Genomic DNA, 25,228 nt, shown 5'->3' with positions numbered 1-25,228 from the left:
TCTCGACTTCTAAATCAATAACTAAAGCAAGACCAACTCTGTGCAAAGCGAGCATTACATCAATGTGTAACTTCATGCATGGTAGTCCTGTACTCAAGTTGATGGGACTGTTCTCAAACATAAAGCTTCCCTTGAAGCTCATTTCTCTAGTGCTCCAGCATTGGCACAGGACTCCCAATAGCTTTTTGGGTGCAATTCAAAGTGCTGATGTTGACCCAGAAGGCCCTAAATGAGCTAGCTCCTATACATCTATGGGACCACAGTCTCCTTTATGCTCCAGTGTGATCCCTGAAGTTGGCCAAGAGCAACATCCTGCAAGTGCCATCAGCACGTGTCTGCAAGAACACCTAGGAAGTCATTTTGGCACTAGCTCCTCAGGCTGGGAACTCCCTCCTCCTTGAAGCCCATCAGAAGTCAAGCCTGGACACTTTCTGGAAGCTCTGTAGGACCACCATATACAGGCAGATGTCTAGCAAGCAAAGCTAAGTTTGGGTTTAGGGAGTTTTTGCTATGTGTCTTACCTTAATATATTTTATCTGCCTTTAAAAGTGATTGTTTTGCCTCTTGATGTAAGCTGCATTGTGTCTTTGTTGGAATTGAATAAATAATTTGAATGCATACCTTGATTTAATGGCAGAGACTCCCTATGCCTGACAAAGGGTGACTGCACTCCAAAGCTTGCTAAGAACTTTTATTAGACCAACTTGAGTAGTTGGGGAAAAAAAATCACATCTACCCAAAGAACCTTGTGTGCCCTTATTTAAAAGATTTCAGGATCAGGACCTAAGCCAAGACAATTTCTGACCACCGACTGTGACTCACAAACAGAGAGACGGTAAAGTCTAAAATCCTATTGTAAGTAGGTAATAGATCTCTCACCTTGGGGTGCTTGATAGCTCTGTTTTGCGGGGGGGGGGGGGGTTGTTTTGTTTTTTTAGGGTGGATTTTAAAATGAGTGAGTAAAATTCAGCCTCCCAACTTGATTTGCAAACTGGCTGTGATTGGTTGGCTTGTGTTTTGTTGGCATTAAATCAGCTTTGGATTTTGATTGAGTGTTTTCACCTTTGGATTTTCCAAGGGTGAAAGCACTGGACCAAAGGATTCATTCAGCAAGAATATTTCATGCCTGAACGACCATGTGGAAGAAGGTAAGGAAGCAACTGAGACCTCCTCTACCTACCTGCCAGGTTAATGGAAAGCAAAGTTGAGGGTGGGTGATTCAATAAATGAATGGGGAGAGGCAGAGTTGGAAAAGGGCTTGAAAGTAAGTATATGAAGCAAGTGTTTCATAGTTGTTAGGGGCTGGAAGGGATCTTACAGATCGTGAGCAGATGACCCCAGCAAGATTGGTGCAGGACAGCTGAGGAGCTAGTGGAGGAACTGAAGGAGGAGCTGGGATGAGGGAGATAGGCAGGAGGAATGCCTGTAGGTGCATTTTGAATGAATTGAGGCTGGGCCACGTGTGAGCAGGAGATGCAGGAAAAGAAGGGGCTGCTAGCAACAAGGCTAGAGGTGCTAGGCATCTAAATGATAATTGCATAGGCAGAAAAAGATCAGATTCTCTGCAGGCAGTGGAGGAAGAATCAGGCCCAGATTGGCACGGTCTGTAAATGGGGCCCAGAATGAGGTGCATGTCAGCAGCAGCATCTGAACTGCTGAAAGCATCAGCATACCAGCGTCAGGTTTTAGTCCAGTGCATAAGAAAACAGATATCCACTTTAAACTCTGGATAACACATTCTGTGTCTCTTCTTAGCTGCAAATGTATCTACGCTGAGCATACGGATGGATGACGCGTCTGCATTGGTATAAAATGGAAAGGACAGACCACAACCACCACTAGATAAGTTAGTCCAATAAAGTGCAGAAACCCCCCTGAATGAACCAGAGATAAAACGCCACTGGTGTAAGTTATATTTGTAGGTGTTGTCTGTCTGCTAGGTGTTTGCTAAAGGCAATTAAGCTTCCACCTGTTCCTCCACTACCTAGTAACAGTGCCTATGGCATGCCATTGTCCAGGGATGGCTCCTTGCCTGTCTGTTTCTGAGGCCAGTGTAATTTATATCAGTATTTAAAAATTATATACATTAAGACAGGGCATGCAACCATCTGTTTGTGCCCTGAGATGCAAACAAATAAGCTTTTGTCCTACTGGCTTGTTTTTATCATGAACATTAGCCATGTCTTCCACATAAAGCAAAAAGACTTTGAGCATCAAATAGAGGACAAAAAAGATGGAACCTGCCACTTTGCCTTATAGGCTTCCAAGGGCCACCTGTGCAGGCATTTGATCCAGCAAACGTGGTGCTGAGGCTTTCACGGACTAGCCTTCCTGTGGAGGTGGGGGCCAGGAGTTCATCCTGTGCAAAACTAGCATACTGGGGGCTTCAGAAGGTAAAACCCTGTCTAAGCCGCTCACAGTAGTTGCTTCAGTGAAATCTATTGGAATAACTGCAAACCGAGGTTTGCCCAGGGGTGTATTTAACAACTTAGATGCAGAACTTGAAAACAGCTAAATGAAGAAAACATTTTCAACAAATGTCCAAAGTTTGCTCAGTTTGATGTAATTAATTGGACCATTGTAGATTCCTGGTAGATGCTTTATACTTTGAACAGTATTGCACAGAATAGGCATGTTAGTAGATCTAAAGTGCAACGCTCTTTCCTCTGGTGTACAATTCAGCTGATGCTCTTGGCTTCCATAAAAAATATATAATAATCTTTAAATTAAAAAGTGTTCTGCCGTTCCAAATTGCTTTCCTGTGTGTTTTCATCTTGAGAACAGCAGGTGAATGTGAACAAGCCCAAACCTATTTTTATTTCTTAGTAATTCCCACATGTATGAGGTTTGCAAGCCAGCAGCATCCAACAATTTTTGCTGATGCTGGTATATAGGAGAACTGGTGGGGAAAATTAGACAGACTTCAGCAGAACAGACATAGAGGTTTTTATGAGATTAACAACACATGATCAGACAAAGATACAGATGATAGTTCTTTCTTTTTTAAAATAGACTTTTTTAAATGGTCTTTTGTGCTGAATTTAGATCAACCATTAAGTCGCATAGGAGTCGGACCAAAAAGATGCTTCTTCTAAAAGAAGACTGAGGCAGGGATTTAATAGCAGCCTTCAGCTGCCTGAAAGGTAGTTTCAAAGAGGATGAAGCTGGGCTGTTCTCAGTGGGGGCAGATGGCAGGACAAGGAGCAATGGGCTCAAGTTGCAGCAAGGGAAGTTCGGGTTGGATATTAGGAAAAATTTTCTCACTAGGAGAGTGGTGAAGCACTGGAACAGGCTACTTGGAAGTAGTGGACTCTCCATCCTTGGAGGTGTATAAGACCTGGGTAGACAAAGCCTTGGCTGGGATGATCTAGTTGGGGCTGGTCCTGCTTTGAGCAGGGGGTTGGACTGGTCCAGTAATTATCAACCTTTTTTTGGACCAGGACCCATTTGCAAACATTGATGGCCAGTCCCAACTCAGTGCCCCTCACTCCCAACCTTCTGCCCCCAATGTGTGGGGTAGAGGGTGTGGGTGTGAAGGGCATGGCGGAGTGGGGAACAAGCACCCCTTGCAGGCTGTAACTCTGCCAGCCTGCCAGGGAAAACCCAATGTCCCACACTTTTCTCTTTTAAAAAACAATCTATTTTTAAAGTTTGATCCATTTTAAGAGTTTGTTCATGGTCCTTTGATATTCTTGTGACCCACTTTTTGGGTCATGACCCACAGGTTGAGAAAGATTGGACTAGATGACCTCTTGAGGTCCCTTCCAACCTTAATTTTCTATAATTTCTATGATAAACAGTGTTTCTTTAGCAGCAAATGTATGATTAGGGTGCTAATAAGTCCAGATGAATTAAAATTATTTCTGAGGCAGTAGGCACTATACCATAAACAACATCATGGAGCAGTACTTTGTACTGTGACAGAGCTGAATGACATATATTCAGTCAAATAACTGCTGACCTAGCTATGTTGCAGGGAATCTAAACCCCTGGTCTTTACAACATGTTTACAAGCCATGGGTTAGGAACCACTGCTCATGACTGCGCGGTGATCAGCAGGGATCCTAGAAATGAATTTGCCATGGAAAAACACTGGCAAATGCAGAATTTGCATTTTTTCTACAGACATTTTTTAGTATTGCGGGGGGGCACAAACTCACTAAAAATAAAATGCTGGCTCCCCAGAAGGAGCACCGCCCACCAAGGGGGAAAAGCCATCACACAGAGAAGCCACCAAGTTGTTGGCTACCTCCTCCTCCTCCCACTGCTGACTGGCCCAAAGGACTGCCCTTCATGTGGCCCCACCTATCTGCCAATCAGTGGTAAGGATTAGAGCCACATGAATGACAGCCTTGGGCCAATCAGCAGCAAGGAGTGGGGCTGACATCAGGGCACCTCAGCCAATCAGAATAGTGAGGACCTTGCTGCAGGGAAAAAAAACACCATTTGTTTTCTTTCTTTTTTTTGGAGGGGTGTGGCTTTTCAATCAAAGTTTTGGATTTTTAAATGTTATTTATTTCTGTGTTTGTTTATATAATGCAGAAAGCTAGGATCCCTGGTGGGCAGAAGAATGATGGGCATAGGAGCCATCTAAGTCCCCTAGACAACATTAGAACAGTTAGTAGAAGGTGGTTGTACTTGGATAGGTAGGAAATGAAGTGATGGTACCAGAGCTGCCCCCCGTACCTGTGTTGCTTTACATAATTAAAAAACAACTAGTTCTACATAAGGACTAGAAGCTGAAGAGGAGAGTCCCAAGCAACAGCAGTTTTTCTATTGAAACATTTCAAGTTCACTTGAATAATGAAGACCTGGGCAGAGTAAGGCACTCATAAATTTCAAACTAGGTAAGTGGGAAATATTAAGCATGGGGGTATGCCTTTAAACTCCATCCCTCCCCAGTGCTCAGGTGCCCTTGATAATTATAGACTCAAGAAAATTCAAGTTGGAAGGGACCTGGGAGGTCGCATCTAACCCAACCCCCTGCTCCAAGCAGGACCAGCCCCAACTAGATCATCCCAGCCAAGGCTTTGTCTACCTGGGTCTTAAATACCTTCAAGGATGGAGAGTCCACCACTTCTCTGGGCAACCTGTTCCAGTGTTTTACTACCCCATAGGGAGAAAGTTCTTACTAATACATAACTTCAACTCCCTCTGCTGCAACTTAAGACCAATGCTTCCTTTAAAAAAGTACAGCAGGACTCTTTTTTTCTTTTATTCCCCCCCCCCCCCCCTTTTAAATATTTGGAGAAGGAGGTGAAGATGGTGCAGCCACTCCCCTTTTATATAGTAGCCCAGAGGTTGGAGCACTTGGCCAAAACCTCTCCTTCACATTCTGGCCATGGTGATTCAAAACCATGCTCTCCATTTCCCTGGAGAGTGCTGCAGACATCATGTTAGTTGCTGGTAAGCTATAATGTGTATGTGGCAGGGGAGGGGGTATAAGTGGGAAGAAGGACAGGGGAAGAGGAGCAGATCACTGAATGAAGGTCTGCCTTGGCCATCTTAAGAAGGAGGAGCATAAAGCAGGAACTGAGCACCCAGGTTGGCTCCGAGTGGTTATAATTCTTGCTACTTGGATCAGTGCAGCTGTGGGTGTTAGGGCAGTGAAGCAATGCTAAGTAGCTCTAGCTGTGGTGAACTGTGCAGGGAGACAACCTCAGGGCACCATATGCATTTATAATAAACTGTCGCAATATAACACCATAAAAAATAATGAAATCAAATGGCACCAAAATTAAGCCTGTTTCCTCTCCCTTGGAGTAACCTTAAAAAATGGAACAATCCAGCAGTTATGAGAGAGCAGTTAGTTCTGCTGCATAAAGCAGCTGCTGTATGCAAAATGCAAGAGTGTGGGCTGCTCAGCAATGATCCGACTGACTGATCACCCCCAAGTGCCTGATTACTGCCTGCATGAGTGACTGGTGCCTCCTGAATCTGTGGGGGGCACCCGCAGAAGGCACCACCCCTGTCACGGAGGGCACCAGCTCTACTGACAGCATCAATGTCGGCCATTGAGGGGGCACCGGCCCTGTTGGGGGGGGGCACATGCTCCCATGCACCCCCTACCAGTCACTTATGACTGCCTGCAGGTTCTTCTACAGGAGAGGAAAGATCCTGTGATCCTGACCCATCTTTCAGTATGAAGCTGAAAAGATGCTGGTGGTGTCTTTTCAGCCTTGGCTTATATTCCTAGAGGATAAAACCTCATAAACAAGCTGCTGCATATGTAGTCAAGGCATGTAAAAGGTGTTTTCTGTCTATCCTCCCCCACTCTGTCTCTACCCCTCTTTCATAAAGTTGAATGCATCTTTTATTGGAAGGTTCCTTTTTTCACAATGTTTCTCAAGCTGCATAAGTAGGGATCTCACAGCCTGGGAAGGCTGGAGAAGGGCTCCACCAATGGGGTGATGGACCTGTGAAAGCTTAAGAAGCCGTGGAGAAGACCACTGAGCCACAATGGCTCTTCCTTGTGCAAGATGCATGGCAGACCAGTGGTCCTATCCTGGTCCAGGGACATAGTAGGTCTAGTTTGAGCCTTGTGCCCTGGCTGGCAGTTGGGTTTCATCAAATCTCACTCAGTTCTTTGCCCAAAGCTTATTCATGTGGATCAGGAGTAAAGGGGGATGGGATCAGATTAGATCCTTAACACACAGAATTTACTGGACATTCTGGTTCAAAACAAGCCTGATGATCATGTAACCGAGGAACCATCTCAGGTTGACCCTATATTTAAAATATAAACAAAGTACAAAGAAATGCTGGAGCCCAGTTGACTGTACTTTGCATTAAGGCAGCAATGTACAGGCGTAAATCAGCATAGTCTCATTTACTTCAGCCATTTAAGGCTCTTTTATGTTCTTCATCCTGCCAGAGTGGCACACTGGGGACCTAGACTGAACACAGAGCTGGCCGGCTGCTGTACTGTCTAGAGAAGCAAAGCACAGCGTCACCTTTGAAGTTTTTTGTTACAAATAGAAAGTCTAGAAACTGGATTTTGTTGTACAGAAATTTCAACTCACCCCAAATTTATGGTGCTTGGCCATCCTCACGCTAATACTGAGAGGGGCTTCATGATGCACCACACCCATGACTCCTGCTGGCCCTGCTACACACATCAGCACGGGACTGGTGATTTATTTTATTTTTTTTTACTTTTTTAGATCACCTGTAGACTAAAACCGATACAAACACTTTTCCTCTCTTCTTGCTTCTCTCTCTCTCCACCCATCTGCCCACTCCCCACCAAACCTCACCATTGCAGTCACTTCTACAGTAGTGACTTGTCAATCTGGGACTGGGGAAATAACTGAGAAATGGCATCATGACATTATAAATGCTCAAGGGTAAGAGATGCTGCATGAAGTGAGTCTTTACCTCTTGGTAGATGTCACTGACAGGTGACTTTACAAAAGAGTTTGTATCAGTTAGAAGCAAGCCAGGGGCAAGTGTCATCTTTGGGATCCTGGCAAACTGAGGACTTCTTGCAAACTACTGGACCAGATTTCCTTTATTTAAGAATGGGTGAGAAAAGCAGCTGTAAATGCATGCATCTGGAAGTGATGACTGAGCTCCCAGACTTGTTAAACAGTATTTTTTTCTGTGTCTCTCAGTAGCTGCTATATAACACACATAAGGTAACATTTTTACACAGAAAAAGCATATTATGGGAAAGGAAACTTATCTTCTATTAACTTTCCCCATACAAATAAAGCCCAAATGACCTCTAGGCTTCCTGTACACCATTCAAATATTACCTTTGGATGCCTGTGTCTCGTGCTGTATCTGCTAATAAATTCAGAAGGATAATCTCAAAATCCAATGTAAATGCATGAAAACAAGGGAGAAGCCCATGTATAGATGCAACACAGACACGATGTCAAAGAATACATCAGTGAAAGAACTTGCAGCTCTCTGATAATATCTTGAATAATTCAAATCTAGTTTGAATAATCGACAGAACACAAACGTTGGCATTTTCTAAATGCTGCAGACATTTCAGCATTTGCATAGCTACAGCGCAATCTGAATTATGAGGTCTACATTTTAAGACTCTGAATTTTCCTTGTAATGTGATGCATGCATAACCAGATGTAAAATTCTGTTTAAAAAGTCAATTAAATGTGGTTAATCCATCCAATACATGCTGTTGACTTGGATAGGGAACAGCTGAGGGGGCTAGCGAAGGAAAGACCTTGTGAGGTTATGAAAGATGCTCAAACTCAGACTTCTCCTGAAAACTTGACAGGCAAGATTCTCAAGAAGTGTAACTAGGCAGAGGGCCCCAGAAGTCAACAGAAATCCATGACTTCACATGGGCTGAGACTGCGGCATGGCTTTGGTCAGCACTGCAGTAAGCCTCCAGAGTTTGACCGGAGGACTCCACAATGCCCTGGTTCATACAGATATTTCCTCTTTGGGTGAAAGTCTGGCCTCGGTGAAGCAAAAGCCAAAGCTCCTGCTGCCTTCAGCGAGGTCCTTAGCTATAAAATGTTAAACCGCTTTTCTTTGTCCAACTAATGAAAATGACTAAATGAAATGGTCTTATGTATACGGGCCTGACTAACTGTCCTCAAGTCAAGTGTGCACTGACTTTGAGAGGCAGGGGATCAGGCCTTATGTTACCTTGAGGCATTTTTGCTTTATAAAGGAGTTTTTCCTGTTTCCTTCCCTCTTTTCTCTGTGTAAACCCAGCAACCTGAAGCCAAAGAAGGGAAAGGACATGCAACCCCCATCAGTCGGGTCAATGAGGGAAAAGCAGAGCTACAGTGATTTGCATAAGCTCTTTACCCAGAATTCCCTCAAGATTGCTCCGGGAGCCACTATAAAAAGACTGTGGACACTTCTCCATGAGACACTTAATTCACAGTAGCCTCTCTGCAATAGTGTGTTATAGCACGGACAGTGCCAATACGCTATTGAGCAGTATTAATAGGCTACTGCACAGTAGTGTCACTAAAAAACTGTTTGCCAGTGCTACTGCACAGTAACTCTAGTTACTGTACGTTTATTTAGCATTTCATTAAGCAAGTAGTAAATTAAATGTGCAGTAACTATTGCGCATTAATGAATGTGTGGACACGCCCAGTCAGTCACAGTCACATGGCTAGTGGAACTGAAACTGAAAAATGAAAGAAAGTTTCTTGTTCTATTGTGTGTGCTACCAGGTGTACGGTGGGGTCGATAGGCTACTGTTTTTTGTCTCCCGAGGGCCTGCAGTTGTGAGACAATTTTGCCGCAGCATAAGGCACATGAAGAACTTCAGAGGACTGAGGCATTAGATTCAGCTACCCAGGGTGCAGCACAGAAAGGATTCTTTGCAGAAACTACAGAAGCTGGAGGCAAAGCTCAAATAAATCAGGTAAGGCCCTGCTTACCACCACAAAAGCTAGAATCACCATAGATGGGACTTTTGTGTTTTTTGAGGTTCAACTTTCCAGACTCTTCAGCCTTCATGCATTATAGAGCTTAGTGCATTCAGAGCCTGTCTTCTAAGAAACTGTGACATTTCAACATTTAAGTCATCCCAAGTGTTTAATTTATATTTATAAATATGGTCTAAAGTGCTTCATTTTGAATCACTTCTGCCTTAAACTGCATTTTCCCATTGTGGTGAATTGTCTTGCAAGAACTGTGATTTGCAAACATGTTGAACCCAGTTCTGTACAAAGGGGAATTAATGTGCTGCCTTTGGGAGATGTTCTCTTCCATCAGAGAGGAACACGGACTAACTACAGCTCTGTTGAGGTACCATGAGATGACAGACAAAGGCAGTGTGTAGTTTTTTTTTTTAATTGTTTCAAATTGAAACTTTGGGGTTCAGTTCAAAACAGCAAAATATTTTCGGTCAGATCATACTGGCCTGAAATGAAATATCTCATTTAGACTTCTATGAGAGACAATCACAAGTCGTGCAGAAGACCTCAGACTTTCCAAAGTGGGGTTTTCCATTGGAAAAGCGTTCTGATGAGAATGCCAAGTTGGCTTGAGTAGCCTGTGTTGATGGGTGAGCATGTAGTGTTGCCTCTTGACATACTCCTTTCCTTGTATCTGTCCATTTGTCTCACCTGCCCCTGGAGGTTGGGAGGTTGGGAGGGGAGGGTGACTTTACCTTTAATACTAAAAGTAGATTTGCTTATGTTATTTTCTCTTTTTCGCTTCCCTTTGTGTTTCCTCACAGTATTTATGTGGCACTGACACAATATGTAAGGAAAGAATGATGTAGCAACAGAAATGATACTGCATGTGTTAGTATTTTATTAGTACAGCCAACATAAAATAAAAAAAATCTGAACCTTGCAGGCTTGCCCTGATGGTAGCTCATATTTATAGGTAATCTCATGGCAGTGATAAGAGGCAGGGAGGAAAGAATGATATAAGACCTCTTCACTGTAGAACGGTCCTTTAAAAGTGTAAAAAGGCGAAATGTTGTTTTGGCTTTACTTGTTGCTAGAGGTTGTCAAGGAAAGAATATTTTCACTGTCTGAAATCTTTAACTAGTACAAAGGGCAATGATTATAGCTAGATTCCCTTTAGGAACAATTGCAATTCTTAAAGATCCAAAGGAATTATTGGTGCAGTATTTGTTTTTTACCTCTGCAGTCCTAATTACCTAGCTTAGAAAAGAGGACACCCTAAACTACTTTGAATGGTCTCTTAACACTGAAAGCAACTTAATTAGGCATGGTGGATTGTGAAATGACCTTGCAGATTTTGTACTGCCTACTTCAAGCTGTTCAGAAGTAGTCTAGTGTTCTTCTGTACCCTCTTCCCTTTTATAGAGGGAGCAACTTCCGGGTTCATCAGACTTTCCTGTCTGAACATTGCTCTGTGGAGTGCAGGAAGGAGAGGAATAATAGCCACAGTAAAAAATATAAACAGACCTCTCAACAAGCAAAAGAGGAACAATTGCAGGACATTGATCTAGTTCCACGTGCTAGCACAGAGTGAACAACAGTTGTTTTGCCAAGCTGGAAGCCTAGGCCGTGTGTAGACAAAATGAGAGGCATGTGGGCATGACACTTTAAAGTGGGCTAAATGCTTTTGCACTGCTTTAATGGTGTCAGTATTTGCAAGCCTTGGCGGCGTATTGCGCATTAATTCCAGCCGCTGTAGGAAATTTGGGGGCATAATGAGCCTTAAATGACTTGGGGTGCAGCAAACTAAAACTCATTTGAGGACTTTTAGTTTGCTGCCCTTACAGCCAAAGAGTGAAGCAGTGGGCTGTGTGCAGCTGCATGTCTATGCACGAAGCCCTGCAGGCAGCCTGGTAGCAGCCTGGGAAAGTAGCTCCACAAAGGAAAAGCGGTGAGTCTGATCTTTTTTCGTCCCCCTGGAGCCTGCCTGCCTAAGCTATACAGGGCCCCAGTGCTTCCCTTTGTGGCTGTGCCCCAGGACTGCCCAAGCCAGGTGCCTGTGGATATGTGCCACCTGAGGGGGGCACTGCCGCAAAGGAAAGCACCAGCCCCCCTGCAGCCCAGGGACCGCTGCAGCTGCCAGCAGCTCGCCCTCTCCTCCCTGACAGAGAAGCAGTTAAGTCAGCAGGAGGTGTCGACAACACAGGCCTAAATTGAACTGGTGTTTTTTAAAACCCACTGCTTGAATTTAGCGCCCCCATTGTGTCTACACGCACCCCTAGATGTCAAAAGGCACCAAACATTAAAACCATCTTCGCTCAGGAAGGAGGGGTTGGAGAGCAGAAGTCAGAGCCTGTCCTAAGAGACGATGGGACACAGACAGCTTTTCCATGCAGGGTGAACAATGGGTCTCGTGGAATACGAGGTTGCCCATGACCCACACACTCAAGCTCACTGACCTGCCTCAAAGCCAGAAGCATATGAGGAAGATACTCTCTGGACTTGTCCTAAGAAATAGTTCTTGAGCTGTGGAGGGTCTGAGAGTAGCCTCTGGGGATGAGTCTGGGGTACCCTCACCCAGGCAAGCATCTGGCTCTGGAGTGTTTCAGTGGACTTGGGTAGGCAGGGCATCCCCTGTCTTGTTCTTTCCAGAACTGGCTACAACCATGGTATATAAGGGTTCAATAGAAATATTGACTCAGTTTTATTTATTCAGTCAGGGTGATTTCCTAAAATTCACTTCAATGGGCTGGAAGGCCATATGCTAATAGAATAGAATTTGCGTGATAGTTGTTCAAGAAGCAGCTACCAAAGTTGGGTTTCTTTTGTTTTGTTTTTCTTTTTTAAATGAAAAAAGCATGCATGTTTGCCCCGAGCTCTACTTTTAGGGCTGAGATGAAGAGAAAAGCAGTGGCATCACAAGATGCTTAATGCGTAGTAGCCTAATAACACCGTGCAGTAGCATGGACAGTGCTAAGATGCCATTGAGCAGTGTTATTAGGCTACTGCACAATAGCATCACTAAAAAAGCATTTGCCAGCACTACTGCACAGTAACTCTAGTCACTGTGCATTTAGTTAGTACTTCATTAAGCAAGTACTAAATTTAATGTGCAGTAACTGTTGCCCTGTGGGATCAGGCCAACTCTCAGGCTCTCAATATTGCACAGTTAGACAGGAGGGTGTGACACAATTGCACAAATGCAAACACACATCAATTAGGTGCATGCACATACACATACACTCAGGCACATACACATCCAAAACAGCCTAGGCACATGCATACCTATCACCAAGTCAAGCACATACACTATACACCCCAAAGGTTAGACAAAAATTAATTGTCCATACCCGCACACTCAGTGCACATAACATACACAGATCACTAATTCATATATCATGCACACAATGACATATATACATGCACACACTCACCAGTTCACACACATACCACCCACCTACACATACACACAGGTAAGTTCATAACTTGGATGGTACGGTATGTATGTGTGTGCTTGGGGTACCTGGGATACTTGGGGAAAGGTTAAGGTGAGAGAGAGAGAGTTAAAGTATAGAGAGTGAAAGTTGCCAGAACTAGGTTTAGAACTGGTGGACTACAGAAAAGCTGGCTGAGAAGCTAAGGTTTGGGGTTACTTAAGGTAGACTGGGACTGGAAACTGAGGCAGAGAGATGAGATATTGGGGTGGGGAGCAGATAAGTGGTGGCAAGGAGGAGACAGCCAGGAAAGAGAAAGAGGCAAAAACCTGAGCGCTTGGGGCTGGAAATAGGCTGACAGCTTAGAGATTGGGGGGAGGCGGGCGGGGGCAGATAAGTGGTGGCAAGGAGGACACAGTCAGGAAACAGACAAAAACCCAACTTGGGGTTTTAAAGGAACAGGTTTATTAAACAGACAACACACTACACAGCCCCATGAAGTTATTGGTACACACACACACACACACACACACACACACACAGACACACACAAACAAGTGCTCACAAGGGCAGCAGGAGAAAGAGACTCAGTGGAAGGGTTGGAGTCCAGGCGGGGAAGAGAAGCAGAGTCCAAGTCCTTGGTTGAGGAAGGGGTGTGGGGGGTGGGGGGTGATAGCTACTTATCCAGGCTGGAAAAGGGTCCTTGTCCAGTAGGTGTTGTCCAGAGGGGGGTCACCAGCAGGGCCTCTGGGTGGATAGGTGGTGTGGCATGGTGCTGGTCCAGATGGAGAGAGTGTCCCAAAGAATCAGTCTTCACTGCCTCTTTTTATGGGGCAGACTACCTCTGATCTCCTATGGGGAGGGCCTGTCCACGCAATGTCAGCCCTGTTCCAGAGGGCTCCAGATGTTCGTACTGAGCATGTGCAGCCTGGCACAATGGTGGGTTGCCTCATCTTTTGTTTCTTGAATGCTGAGGTGGTTCCAAGGGCTGGGTTGTTGGTCCAGGTATTGATGTTGATGGTTCGGTCATTCAGAGGGAGCTATTTTAGACCTACTGCCATTGTCTCTCAAGCATCTTCATTCATTCAGGAACCAAGTTACACAGCATGGGTAGGTGAGTCATAGGTTACAAAACCCAGCATAGGGATAAGATGGAGGCTTGACATTACAAGACAGAAACTTGACATGACTGATGCTAACTTACATATATAGGCCTAAAACAGTAATCACACAATATAAAAGCAGTAAAGAAAAAAATCAATATGAACGTAATAATTATCACTTATAAAACAGTGGATATCTATATCAAAATAGCAGAGCACTTATTTGCAAAGAGGGGAGAGAAAAATAAAACTTACTACCTAAAATAAAATGTTAAAGCTTATCCTACATCTTAGCTTACTTATACTTATCTATAGGGAATAGAGAGGGAGAGAAAAAAGTCAGAAATGGTTGGGGAAGGGGAGGGAATGCCTTTTAAAATAAATTTAAAAAAAGAAAAATTGGGGGTTTTGCTACAGATGCATCCAATGGGTATAAGCAGAACTCCCATTTTCCCACATGAAACTTCACATCCCACATTAACAAAAACAGGATGCGTTTCAATACGGACAAGTGCAGGGTGCTACACGTGGGCAGTAGTAACCAGCAACACACTTGTAAGATGGGAAACTCCCTTCCTGAGAGCACGGAGGCAGAAAGGGATCTTGGAGTCATCATTGACTCCAAGATGAACGTGGGCCGACAATGCGAGGTCACAGTCAGCAGGGCTAACCGGACCCTATCGTGCATCCACAGGTGCATCTCAAGTAGGGCCAAGCAGGTGATCCTCCCCCTCTACGTGACACTGGTCAGGCCACAGCTGGAGTACTGTGTCCAGTTCTGGGCACCCCACTTCAGGAGGGATGTGGACAACACTGAGAGGGTCCAGAGGAGGCCACCCGCATGATCCGGGGACAGCAGGGCAGACCCTACAATGAGAGGCTACGGGACCTGAACCTGTTCAGCCTTCACAAGAGAAGGCTGAGGGGGGACCTGGTGACCATCTATAAACTCACTAGGGGGGACCAGCGGGGTTTGGGGGAGACCTTGTTTCCCCTAGCGCCCCCCGGGATAAGAAGGAATAATGGCCACAAATTGTTGGAGAGTAGGTTCAGATTAGACATCTGCAAGAACTACTTCACAGTCAGGGCGGCTAGGATCTGGAACCAACTTTCAAGGGAAGTGGTGCTGGCTCCTACCCTGGGGGGCTTTAAGAAGCGGCTCAATGCCTACCTGGCTGGGGTCACTTGAGCCCAGTTTCCCTCCTGCCCAGGCAGGGGGTCAGACTTGAAGATCTACAAGGTCCCTTCCCACCCGACTTCTAGGATCTTATGATTCTATTATTCTATGAACTTCATAATATCTTGCCATGATGTCATATTGTTCGATCAAGTTGGAGTTAACCCCATCATAGAGTATCCTATGAGATCTCCAAAATCATCCATGCAATTCAAGTTTGTCATAGGATTGTAGTTTGATATGTATTACTTTATAAGGGAAAGATATTATTCAAACAAATGTAATGAAATTCCACTTGCTGCAGTCATGGACTTGTTGCTGTGATGTCCCCTTTGGTACGGTCAGAGTCTCTGGTGATGGACACAGTATGGAAGGACAGATGGATGGAGGAGAGAAATTCCATACAGTTTAAGTTTGTGTTCATCCATATTACCATTTTTAAAAAAATGGTATCCTTTTTCCACCAATAGTATTAGTTAAATGTTATTTCAAGAGTTTTGACAGGTGAGAGGGTGCATGGTGAACTTTGGGTCTCTTGGGATTAATTGTACGAGTAAGCTTTGATCCCGCAGTGCTTTGTTCTAGGTGTTTGGCCTTGATCTACTGTTTGGGCTTTGATGTGGAGAGCATGCTGGTAAATCTTAAAGAAGGGAAAGGGCTTCCTACATGTGACTGGACTTACAAGGCAGCTAAGAGTAAACATTTCAGCAGCCAATAGGGAGTAGCTAACAGCAGAGTTTCCCTGGTAGATTTTAGGAGTTTGAGTCTTTATAGGTACAGTTTTGCCTGAGGAAAAGGATGGATAGGCACTAGGTAGTGTGACCTACATCACATGTTCTGTGTTCTACCTAAAGATAGGAGAGATTTCTTGGGACTTCAACCTGAGTGGCAGAGTTTGTGGGGCGAGGCGTTGCTAGACATCTCATCTGTCCAGTAACAAAACTAGGATTTTTTTTTAAAGTAATAGATTTTAATTCTTAGCACTAAGTCCTGCACTCAACACACAGAAACTCAGCCTATTGAACTTCATCCTTACAGATAAAGAAGGATTAATAGTTGGTCTAGAAATTAGTAATGAAGTTGCTACCAATGACCTAGTTCCATTTATCATGTACAGACACAATATAGTAGCAATGTGCATAGGTTGGATTCAGATTCGGCCAATTCAGGGGACAGTGATTTGATTTGGTGATTCGAATCACTGTCCTGAATGGATTTGGCCAAATCTGATTTGCCAAATCTCTGAATCAGCGAGTCCCATCCCCCGCCTGCCCCAGCCCCCAGCTCTGGCCCTTTAAGAACTGCCCCCAGAGAAAACTCCCAGATTCACTGTTCCTGCCAGTGGGGGCAATCCCTGCTGCCACCCCCCTGCCCTGTGCCATGTTGAGGGCTCTGCATGACTCCCCCAAGCCCCAAGGCCACTGCAGAAGTGGTGAGTCTGAGGGGTTTTCTCATTTTTTTTTCTAAAAGGCCTGGAGCTGGGGTGAGCGGGGCAGCTATGGGGGGGGGGGATGAGGGAGTGAGGGGGGAGTTGGGGGGCTCATGCAGATTCCCCCATGCAGCCTGGGGCAGTGGGGATTGTCTCCCTGCCCAGCAGCACCCAATAAGTAGGGGCTTTCTTTTAAAGCACCAGGAGCTGAGGAGGGCATGGCAGCCATGGGGGGGTTGGGGGAGTGGACAGGGGTCGGAGGGGATGGGGAGCAGGCAGGGGATGAGGCCTGGCAGGTGTCCCCCCCATGGTCCCCTCTACCCTCCTTTAGCCCCCCTGCCCCTACTTACCAGCTCAGGAGCTGACTGAATCATCAAAGCTCTCTGAATCTTTTCTGAAGATTTGGAGAGCTTTGAATTGATTTGGACCATTTACTTGGTCTCCTGATTCGATTTGGATTCAGAGATTCGGCCACTGATTTAGGCTGAATTTCCTCTGAAATGAATCAGCACCCAAAGCTTCACACAGCCCTACTAAGGTGCCACAACCTAAGCCCCACTCCCTCCCTGACTGCTGCTCTGATTCTGATTGTGACCTGGACCATAGGAACGGAGGTAAGTGGTCTTGAGCCTCCAACTGCTGCCACATTGAGTAGAGCAGGGTCCAGGACACTGCTGGCAGACCAAGTATCACTGCCAAGAGCCTAGTTAACCCTTCCCTAAAACCTCAACCTCCACAGTTTAATGCAGTGAAGAGGGATCCAAAGCTGTGATTTCAGCAATGCCTGCAGGGCCAGGGAAGGATTGGCTCTTGGCTGTGACACCTCACACTTCCTCTCAGAGCAGCTCTGCTCCCTGCCTCTCCCTGGGGCTCTTGTGCCCAACAGGAGCTGGTCATGTGGCTTGTAGCATGTGTGTCACTGATTGGTCACTCCCAGCCAAAGAGAACCAGTTCTTGAAAGATGAAAGCTTTTGTTGGAAGAACTGAGTTGCAGAATGAAGTAAGAGAGCGGGCTATTGAAACCTGGAAATATTTAAGGATTTCTAGTATCTTCCAGCAGAAGACTGAAGAACCATCTGGAGCAAGACCCAGAGCCTGCCACTACCCAGAGTGAGGTTCAGGAGTGCTCTTGCAAATAAGCAGGGTCTTGAACTGATTCTAAATGGCACTTGGCAAGCTGGTGGAAGGGACGGTACAATGGTACAGTGGAGAGCAATGAAAACAGTTTGGGGCTGGGGCATAGGACTTATGAGGAGAGGCTGAGGGAACTGGGCTTATTTAGTTTGGAGAACAGAAGACGAAGGAGGGGATTTAATAGCAGCCTTCAATTCCCTGCAGGGGGTTGCAAAGAGGATGGAGCTGGACTGCTCTCAGTGGGGGCAGATGGCAGAGCAAGGAGCAATGGGCTCAAGTTGCAGCAAGGGAAATTGAGGTTGGATATTAGAAAATACTTTCTCATTTGGAGGGTGGTGACGCACTGGACCAAGTTACCTAAACAGAGTATGAACTCTCCATACTTGGAGGCATTTATGTCCCGTTATGACCCAGCTCAACAAGGCCCTGGATAAGATTAGCTAGTTGGGGCTGAATCTTCTTTGAGCAGGGGGCTGGATTCGATGTGACTTCCTGAGGTCCCTTCAACCCTTGTTTTCTATGATTCTATGAAGTTTTTTGCCTTCCTTTCTAGCATGGGTCATAGTCCTCTTCCTAGGATCAGCTGAACATATGCTAACCTACTACATTCCCTGCTATAGCAGTGGCCCAGGCATTGATAGTCCCCTGCCTCTTATGGTCTTTACCTCTCTCATGTTGTAGCTTCTCTGTTTTATTTATAGTGGGAGAGAGGGGTGGGAAAATGATTTTGTGGACATGTCTGGACAACTGGTTGTCTGCTAGCACAGGGGACTGGAACAGATTCCCTAGGAGGCTTTTTTCAGTTCCATGTTTCTGCATGTAAGAAGCCTCCTATTTCATAAGGAGACATGAAGGCAATAATAAAATATAGAACATTGACCTATGAAGAGGGTGAACAGAAAACCCTACATCAGCTACAGACCCGTTGTGAGATGGGGATGGTACACCTAATTTAGAAATAGCAAGAGTTTTCCATAGATATTTCTGTTATGTATTTAGAATGAAGGAAGATATATCCATTTATTAGAATGATGTGGATTGAATATAAAATTTTCTGCTTGTAGCAAAGAAGGACCTAAGACAGTCTTTGCTAAAATTAAGTGTTTTCCAACCTAAATCAACTAGTCCTAAAGGACCTGGCAAAGCAGCTCTGTGAATCGCTGTTAATTTTTATCAAGATAGAGAAATTTGAAAGGCTTGGAGGGTAGCCAGTGTAGACCAATATTTAAAACTGGTAAAAGGAGTGATCCAGGGAACAGTAGACCAGCTACCGTGATGTCAATTACATATAAAATAATGGAATTGTTCTTGTGAAATTCTATAAACAAAGAAATATAGTTAATTTCACTCAACATAGTTACATGGAAAGTAAAGGTGGGTTATATTTTGTCAAACTAATCTGTTTTCTTTTAAAATAAGATTATAGGTCTGGGATTAATCAAGGCAGCTGTGTTGATAGAGTGTACTTGAATTTCTCCAAGGCATTTGAATTGGAAGTAACTGACATTTTTGTATGATGTGTATTTTGTGTGTAGTGCATTACATGGAATTAACAGAGCACAAGTTGGATGGGTTAAAAACTGATTTTATGGCAGATATTGACATTAGTGTAAAGGGGGTGTAACAGGGAACCCTAGCCCTGTTACCAGAAGGCAGGTCGGTCCCTTTAAGACCAGAACTTTCCAGGCACAGCCTGCTGGCAGGGTAGGGGTTAAAAGCTGAGCCTGGTCAGCTAGTCAGGTGACCGGAAGGGAACAGGCCAGAACTATAAAAATCCTGGGCTTGGCGGTAGTAGGAGGCAGTGGCCAAAGGGGAAGGAGGTTGTGCGTGAGAGCTCCACAAAGAGGCTTGGCTGCTGGTCTGGCTGTTGTGAGAAGGGAAGTGCTGATGACTCCCAGAGAAGCGGCGGCAGCGCCATGGAGAGAAGCATCACGGGCAGTGGGGAAGCAGAAGAACCAAACCACAACAAAAACTTAAGATGGCACGCTGCCTTCTTTCATTTCTATTTTTTTTTTTTTTGTGGTTAGAACCCACTGATTCCCTATATACATGGAGATAACAGATAGCTCTTGGCTTGCTGGTTATAGAGGTACTGTCCAACCTTGGCTCCATGGATCCCCCTGTTCACCTCTGTCCTTCAAGGGCCATGGAAAGAGCAGGATTACCTGCATTGCCTTCGTCATGCTCATGACCCTTGCAGTTCTACATTGAAATATTAGCTATAACTAAAATAACTTATAATTAGGAAGAACTTTTTTGCATGATACACAATTGACCAGATTCATTCTGGTTGTTGCCAGTGTCTTCCTCTCAAGTATCAGCAAATGGCAGCAGCTAGAGACAGGTCACTGGCTTACTGGACCAGTCATCTTTGGTAGAATAGAAAAGCCCGTTCCTTAGATGCCTGCCTTCAATTTCTTGCTCAGACTGATTTGGGATCCAAAGTGAGTTTTCCCCAGGTCAGACTGGCTGGGATGTTGAATTGTTGTCCTTTCTCTGCAGCAAAGTGCATGGGTGGGCTGTTAAGATTATCTATGCACATTGGCATCTTTCCATGCTACAGCAGAGTTCTTGGCTATTGGTGCCACCCTGTTCCCTGCTTTTCTGTGCTTCTTTAGTCTCCTGAATGCTAAAATGCTTCAGTTTGCTAAGTTATTGGGCTGAGTTATTGGGCTCTGGATGCAATGTTATGGCCTGTGATGTACTAGATCTAACAGTCCCTTCTGGGATTTACCTCTGTAAAGCTATGAAGCACTTCAAGTTCATCTACATTTTATAATGATGCTAATGCCAACATCAGTTGTACATTTCTGTACTCATGTAGAGCAAAACACAAACTTAGGAAAGACCTGAGGGCATACAGGAGGCCTAAAGAACAAGCATTTAAAACCAAATCCTACTTCTCCTCCATCTAGGATTGCTATTGTTACAGTTAAGAGTGTCCTCAACTGGCTGCTGGTGTTGCCTGTTACATACAGCTATTGACTATTCAATTCCTTGTACTCTAGGATCCATAGAAACAGGTTTCAGTGGTCCTTACTCATACGGGATCATCACAAATCTAGACCGCACTGATTTAAAAGTACCAATGGCATACTGCAGACACTCACCAAAGGCTTTTTGAGAATGCACTCAATACTTACCTGATGATGGGCATTCAGAACAAACCAGAATGGACTCGGGGAGTCTGGCATTCATACGATGCTCTACAGACTAGGGAACCTGACACTTCTTCCTACTAACACTGCCTTGTGTTTCTTGCTTAATATGCAGCTTGGAGGCTCCTGTTCTGGATGCTTTCCTAAAGGAAAGACCAATGAAATGTTCTACTGACATTTGAATTTATACTATTTTGAATGCAAAATTGATACTAAATTCAAGATTCTGGAAAAGCAGGTAAAACATTAAAAATACTTTAGCAATTATCAGATAGATGATATGCACGTTTAATATAACTTTTTGATGAGGTATACATTCTATTACAATATATAAGGTGCTACCAGAAAATAAATCACGACAAAACAATTAGTCTCATTTCTAGTATGAAATGTAGTTTGTAGCATATTAAAATTCCGACAGCCTCCATCTGTTTCAACGATGCTGCCTTATAATTTAATTATACAAGGTATCCATGCCTGAGTCATTAGCAGCATTATGAATAATGGGATTCATTAGCAGTGGCCTACATGTGCTGTTTGTTTCTATTTTTTTTTTTCCCAGAGATATATCAGTTACTTGGAAAGACTTCTATTTGGATCATCTCCATCTGGGTTATTTCAATATAATTGCTGTATGTAGAATGGTTCCATTTTCCTTATTCTGTGAGTTTAGTACAGTGTGCTGGCCTCTTGCTCTGAGGATGGGGGCAGCTTTGTGAGCACATAGGTGGACACATCATCACACTGTCAAAACCAAGTTGTAGTTCCTCCATGCAAACCTGACTGTTTACAGCCTCAAATAATGTGCATCAGGTCTTCTTCTGGAAGTGGATCCATTCCATGAAGTAGTGTCGTTGTGATCAGAGACCATAAAGTCTTGAACTTCCAACACCTATAATGTTGATTAAATGTCATTACTGGCTATGTATTATTCACTAGGGCTGTGTGAAATGGCACTGTTCCATTTTGCCTTGAGTTTTGATGGTTTGACAGAACAGCGTTCCGTTTTGAATTTTATTTTGAGTCGAAAAAGCTGTTCCATTCCACTCCATCAAAACAGAAAGGCTGTTTCGATGCTGTTTCAATGTTTTGCTGGGGATGGAGATTCATCCCAGTTGGGCTGACACCCCATCCCCAGACCTAGATTGCACCAGGGTGGAAGGCAGCTGAGCTGGGCTGCTACCCCATCCCCAGCGCTAGATTGTGCGGAGTGCAGGAGACAGCCCAGCTGCACCAGGGATGGGCTGCAGCCCAGCTTGGCTGCTTTCCACCCCGGTGCGATCTATTGCTGGGGATGGGAAAGTAGCCCAGCTGGGCTGCCTTCCGCCCTCAGTGCAATCTAGTGCCAGGGATGGGAAAGAAGCCTAGCTGAGCTGCCTCCTGCCCCTGGTGCAATCTAGTGCAGGGGATGGGAAAGCAGCCCAGCTGGGCTGCCTCCATCCCCTCGCATGATCTAGAGAGGGGATAGGTTGTAGCCATGTTGGTCTAAGGACACAGGCAGCCACAGGCAAGTTCTTTAGGTAAATCTGATATCTTTTATTAGACCACCTCAAATAGTTGGAAAAATTCTTCTTTGCAAGCTTTCAGGCACAAATATCCTTTGTCAGGCTGAGGAAGCACCATCATTGCTGAAGAGATGCTTCCTCAGCCTGATGAAGGATATTTATACCTGAAAGCTTTCAAAGAAGAATTCTTCCAACTATTTGAGTTACTCTTAACTAAGCTCATTGTCACTGCAGGTCATCAGGCATTAAAAGGTTTCCTTCAGGCTGAGGCACTCCCATACAATGCTGATGGCTAGCACTATAAAACCAATGAGCTGCAATAGGTTCTGGCTAACCTGGGAGATCTTCAGTCTGGTGCTTCCTGAAGGCTTAAGGGTTGACTAACTGGGTCTGAATGGTCTCAGATTATATATTCACTCTCTAAATGCAGAATCTGTTTCTTGTTTAAAATTGGCCTTGCTGGTTACTGCTTGAGATAACAAATATTGATTTGAAGAAAACAGCAGGTAACAGGAGCTTTCTAGCAATCTTGCACAGGGTGACAGCTCTAGTTTGAACCTACAACTTCTCAATCCCTCTGAGTTCAGATGTCTAACCAGATCAGACAGTTTTACTGCATAAACCTGATGCATTCAACATCTATACAGAACTCCTTCCAAGAAGATTTCAAATTTACGTGCCTAGGGAGCCAATGACAAGAACACAATAAATATGGTATCTACAAGGTGGTGAGGAATCCATTGAAAACAAATTCAGTGAAGGCTATCAAGACAAAATGAATCTTTTATTCCCTGTATAAATCTCTGCTCCTTTATTAAGTCCTGTAAAGATTTATTAAATTTTGTGTGGCATGAAAAACACAATAGATTTGTAATAAGAAGAGATAGATTGAATCTAATCACATTTTAATAATGATCAAACAGGTTGATGAGATCTTTTTTGATATGGTGAATATTATAGAAAAATAATATTTGTAGAAAAGTTGTGTAATTGAAAGATGGGTAGTACAACTTTTACCAATGAAGAAAAAACTTCTCACTCAACAGTTTTGAATATTTTTTTTTTACACTAGCATTTGCATTTAAATGTGTTATACCTTTAGAATTACTCTTTAAAAACCTATTTAATTCACATAGCAGACAGATTCCAATTATATGGATGCACATTTACAAACAATAACTTCTGATTTCTCACTGGTATAGTGTAAACATGTTCTTATTCCTGGATTATGAATTCAGAATGTTGTGATAGTTTCTAGGAAGGATGGGCACACAATTCTATTATACACGTGTGCTTATGAATTATTCTATATCTAAAGAAAGCCATGCTGCATGAGGAGCATTTTTAAATAAAGCATAAGGACATGTAAGCAAGTTGGGGAGAACACATTAGCTGACTTTGGGTGTATCTACATGAGACACTAACTGCACAGTCACCTAATAACATTGCACAGTAGTGTGCAGGGGAAAACCCATGCTCATATGCTACTGAACAGTAGTATTAGGCTACTACACAGTTAGCATCTGTAAAAACCCATGCACCAGCACTACTGCACAGTAGCACCAGTTACTGTGCATTGATTTAGTATTTGGTTATGCAAGTACTAAACTTAATGCGCATTAACTATGGACCATTAATGTACATGTACACTCAGCCTTTGGGCTTGTCTACATTGCATAGTAGACCCATTTGTTGTGCCATAAAGTGTCACCAATCTACATGTGCATGGCAATTAGGCTGGTGTAGACTAATTTACTGCACTGCTAGAGAGTCCCATCAGACACAAGCAAATTACTGCACCTAGTAATTTATACACGTAGAATGATGTCTGGACTAGTTTATTCCAGCTCAAATTGCACCAGATTTTATTCAGTTTTGTAAATTGCACATATAGGCATGCCCTTTGGGTTCCCTTCCAAACCTTATGCGTTAAGTACTACTTTTCTTTACCCTCTGAGCATAACTTTAATGTGAAGAGAAGCAGCGGGAAGGCTAGAGTATCATTTTATATGTAGGCACATTTGTCATAGGTTAGTGTGGTTGTGGTAGCACTTATGCCAGGCTCTCCATTTTGTTTGGTTGTGTGCAAACATAATAAAAGTGTATTCTCTGGTTGCAACGAGCTGATTGGGAAATATAAGCCAATAATAAAATGGAGCCAGTCAACACAAGGTAGAGAGCCCAGAACACCAACTGCTGAAGAACACTGGAGCTTTTTTGGGAGCCACTGGGACAGGGGGAAGTTGGGAGGAGGCTATTGTAATGTATATGTGTACAGGGAACTTCTCCTGTTGAAGAGGGTTATCACAAGTAAAAATGTCAACCATTTGTTTGAAATTGGAACACATTAGCCAGAGAAGCTGTGGACTCTCCATTCTTGGAGGCTTTTAAGACCAAGATAGACAAAGCCTTAGCTGGGATGATCTGGCTGGGGCTGGTCTTGCTTTGAGCAGGGGGTTGGACTAGATGTGACCTCCTGAGGTCCCTGCCAACCCTCATTGTCTGTGACTCTATTAATTGTTTTTTCTATGGGTAGAGGGGAAGCGGGGTTTGGGGTTTCTCAGAAGTCTGTAAGTGTTGATAAGTGATACAAAGTGACTTGTATTTGATAGAGTTGAAGGAAGCAGATCTCATGACAAAGGAGGAGAAAGGGGTGAGACTGTTTAAGTGACAAGCCAGAAAAAAACTTTCTGTACCTCACCATTTTGAATGGGGATCTGGAGAGGAAAAGTTTGCTTCAGCTAAGACAGAAAGGAGGTAAGGAGGACTGGGGTGTGGGGAGGAGGTCAGGTGTGTTGAGCATCGGCTATAATGATGCAGTTGGACACTTATAATCAGCTTGGGGCACTAGAGGTGAATCAGCAATGATTCAAGGAGAAGTACAAAAGGGAAAAAAATGAATCTATAAGGAAAAGTGACAGCATTAGATATG

General features: G+C 44.1%; 1 long non-coding RNA gene across 8 annotated transcripts in view; it reads left to right on the top strand.

Annotated features, from left to right (window-relative positions):
• Positions 1–55: 55 nt before the first annotated feature.
• LOC109285299 (uncharacterized) overlaps positions 56–25,228 on the top strand; it is an 80,788-nt gene continuing 55,615 nt past the window's right edge. For 3 of the 8 annotated variants that reach the window (XR_002093025.2, XR_002093014.2, XR_002093013.2), the window contains exons 1-6: positions 57–855; positions 1,079–1,148; positions 1,756–1,905; positions 9,211–9,361; positions 20,907–21,029; positions 24,909–25,053. This is a non-coding gene — a long non-coding RNA (uncharacterized LOC109285299). Of the gene's footprint in view, positions 856–1,078; positions 1,149–1,755; positions 1,906–9,210; positions 9,362–20,906; positions 21,030–24,908; positions 25,054–25,228 lie in introns of all 8 variants that reach the window. The other 5 variants (XR_002093030.2, XR_002093018.2, XR_002093029.2 and 2 more) reach the window with 5 other exon arrangements.

Source organism: Alligator mississippiensis, chromosome 2 (genome assembly GCF_030867095.1).
Source record: "Alligator mississippiensis isolate rAllMis1 chromosome 2, rAllMis1, whole genome shotgun sequence".
Classification (NCBI taxonomy): domain Eukaryota; kingdom Metazoa; phylum Chordata; order Crocodylia; family Alligatoridae; genus Alligator; species Alligator mississippiensis.
Note: the sequence above shows the minus strand (reverse complement) of the source record. Positions and strands in the feature narration are given on the sequence as shown.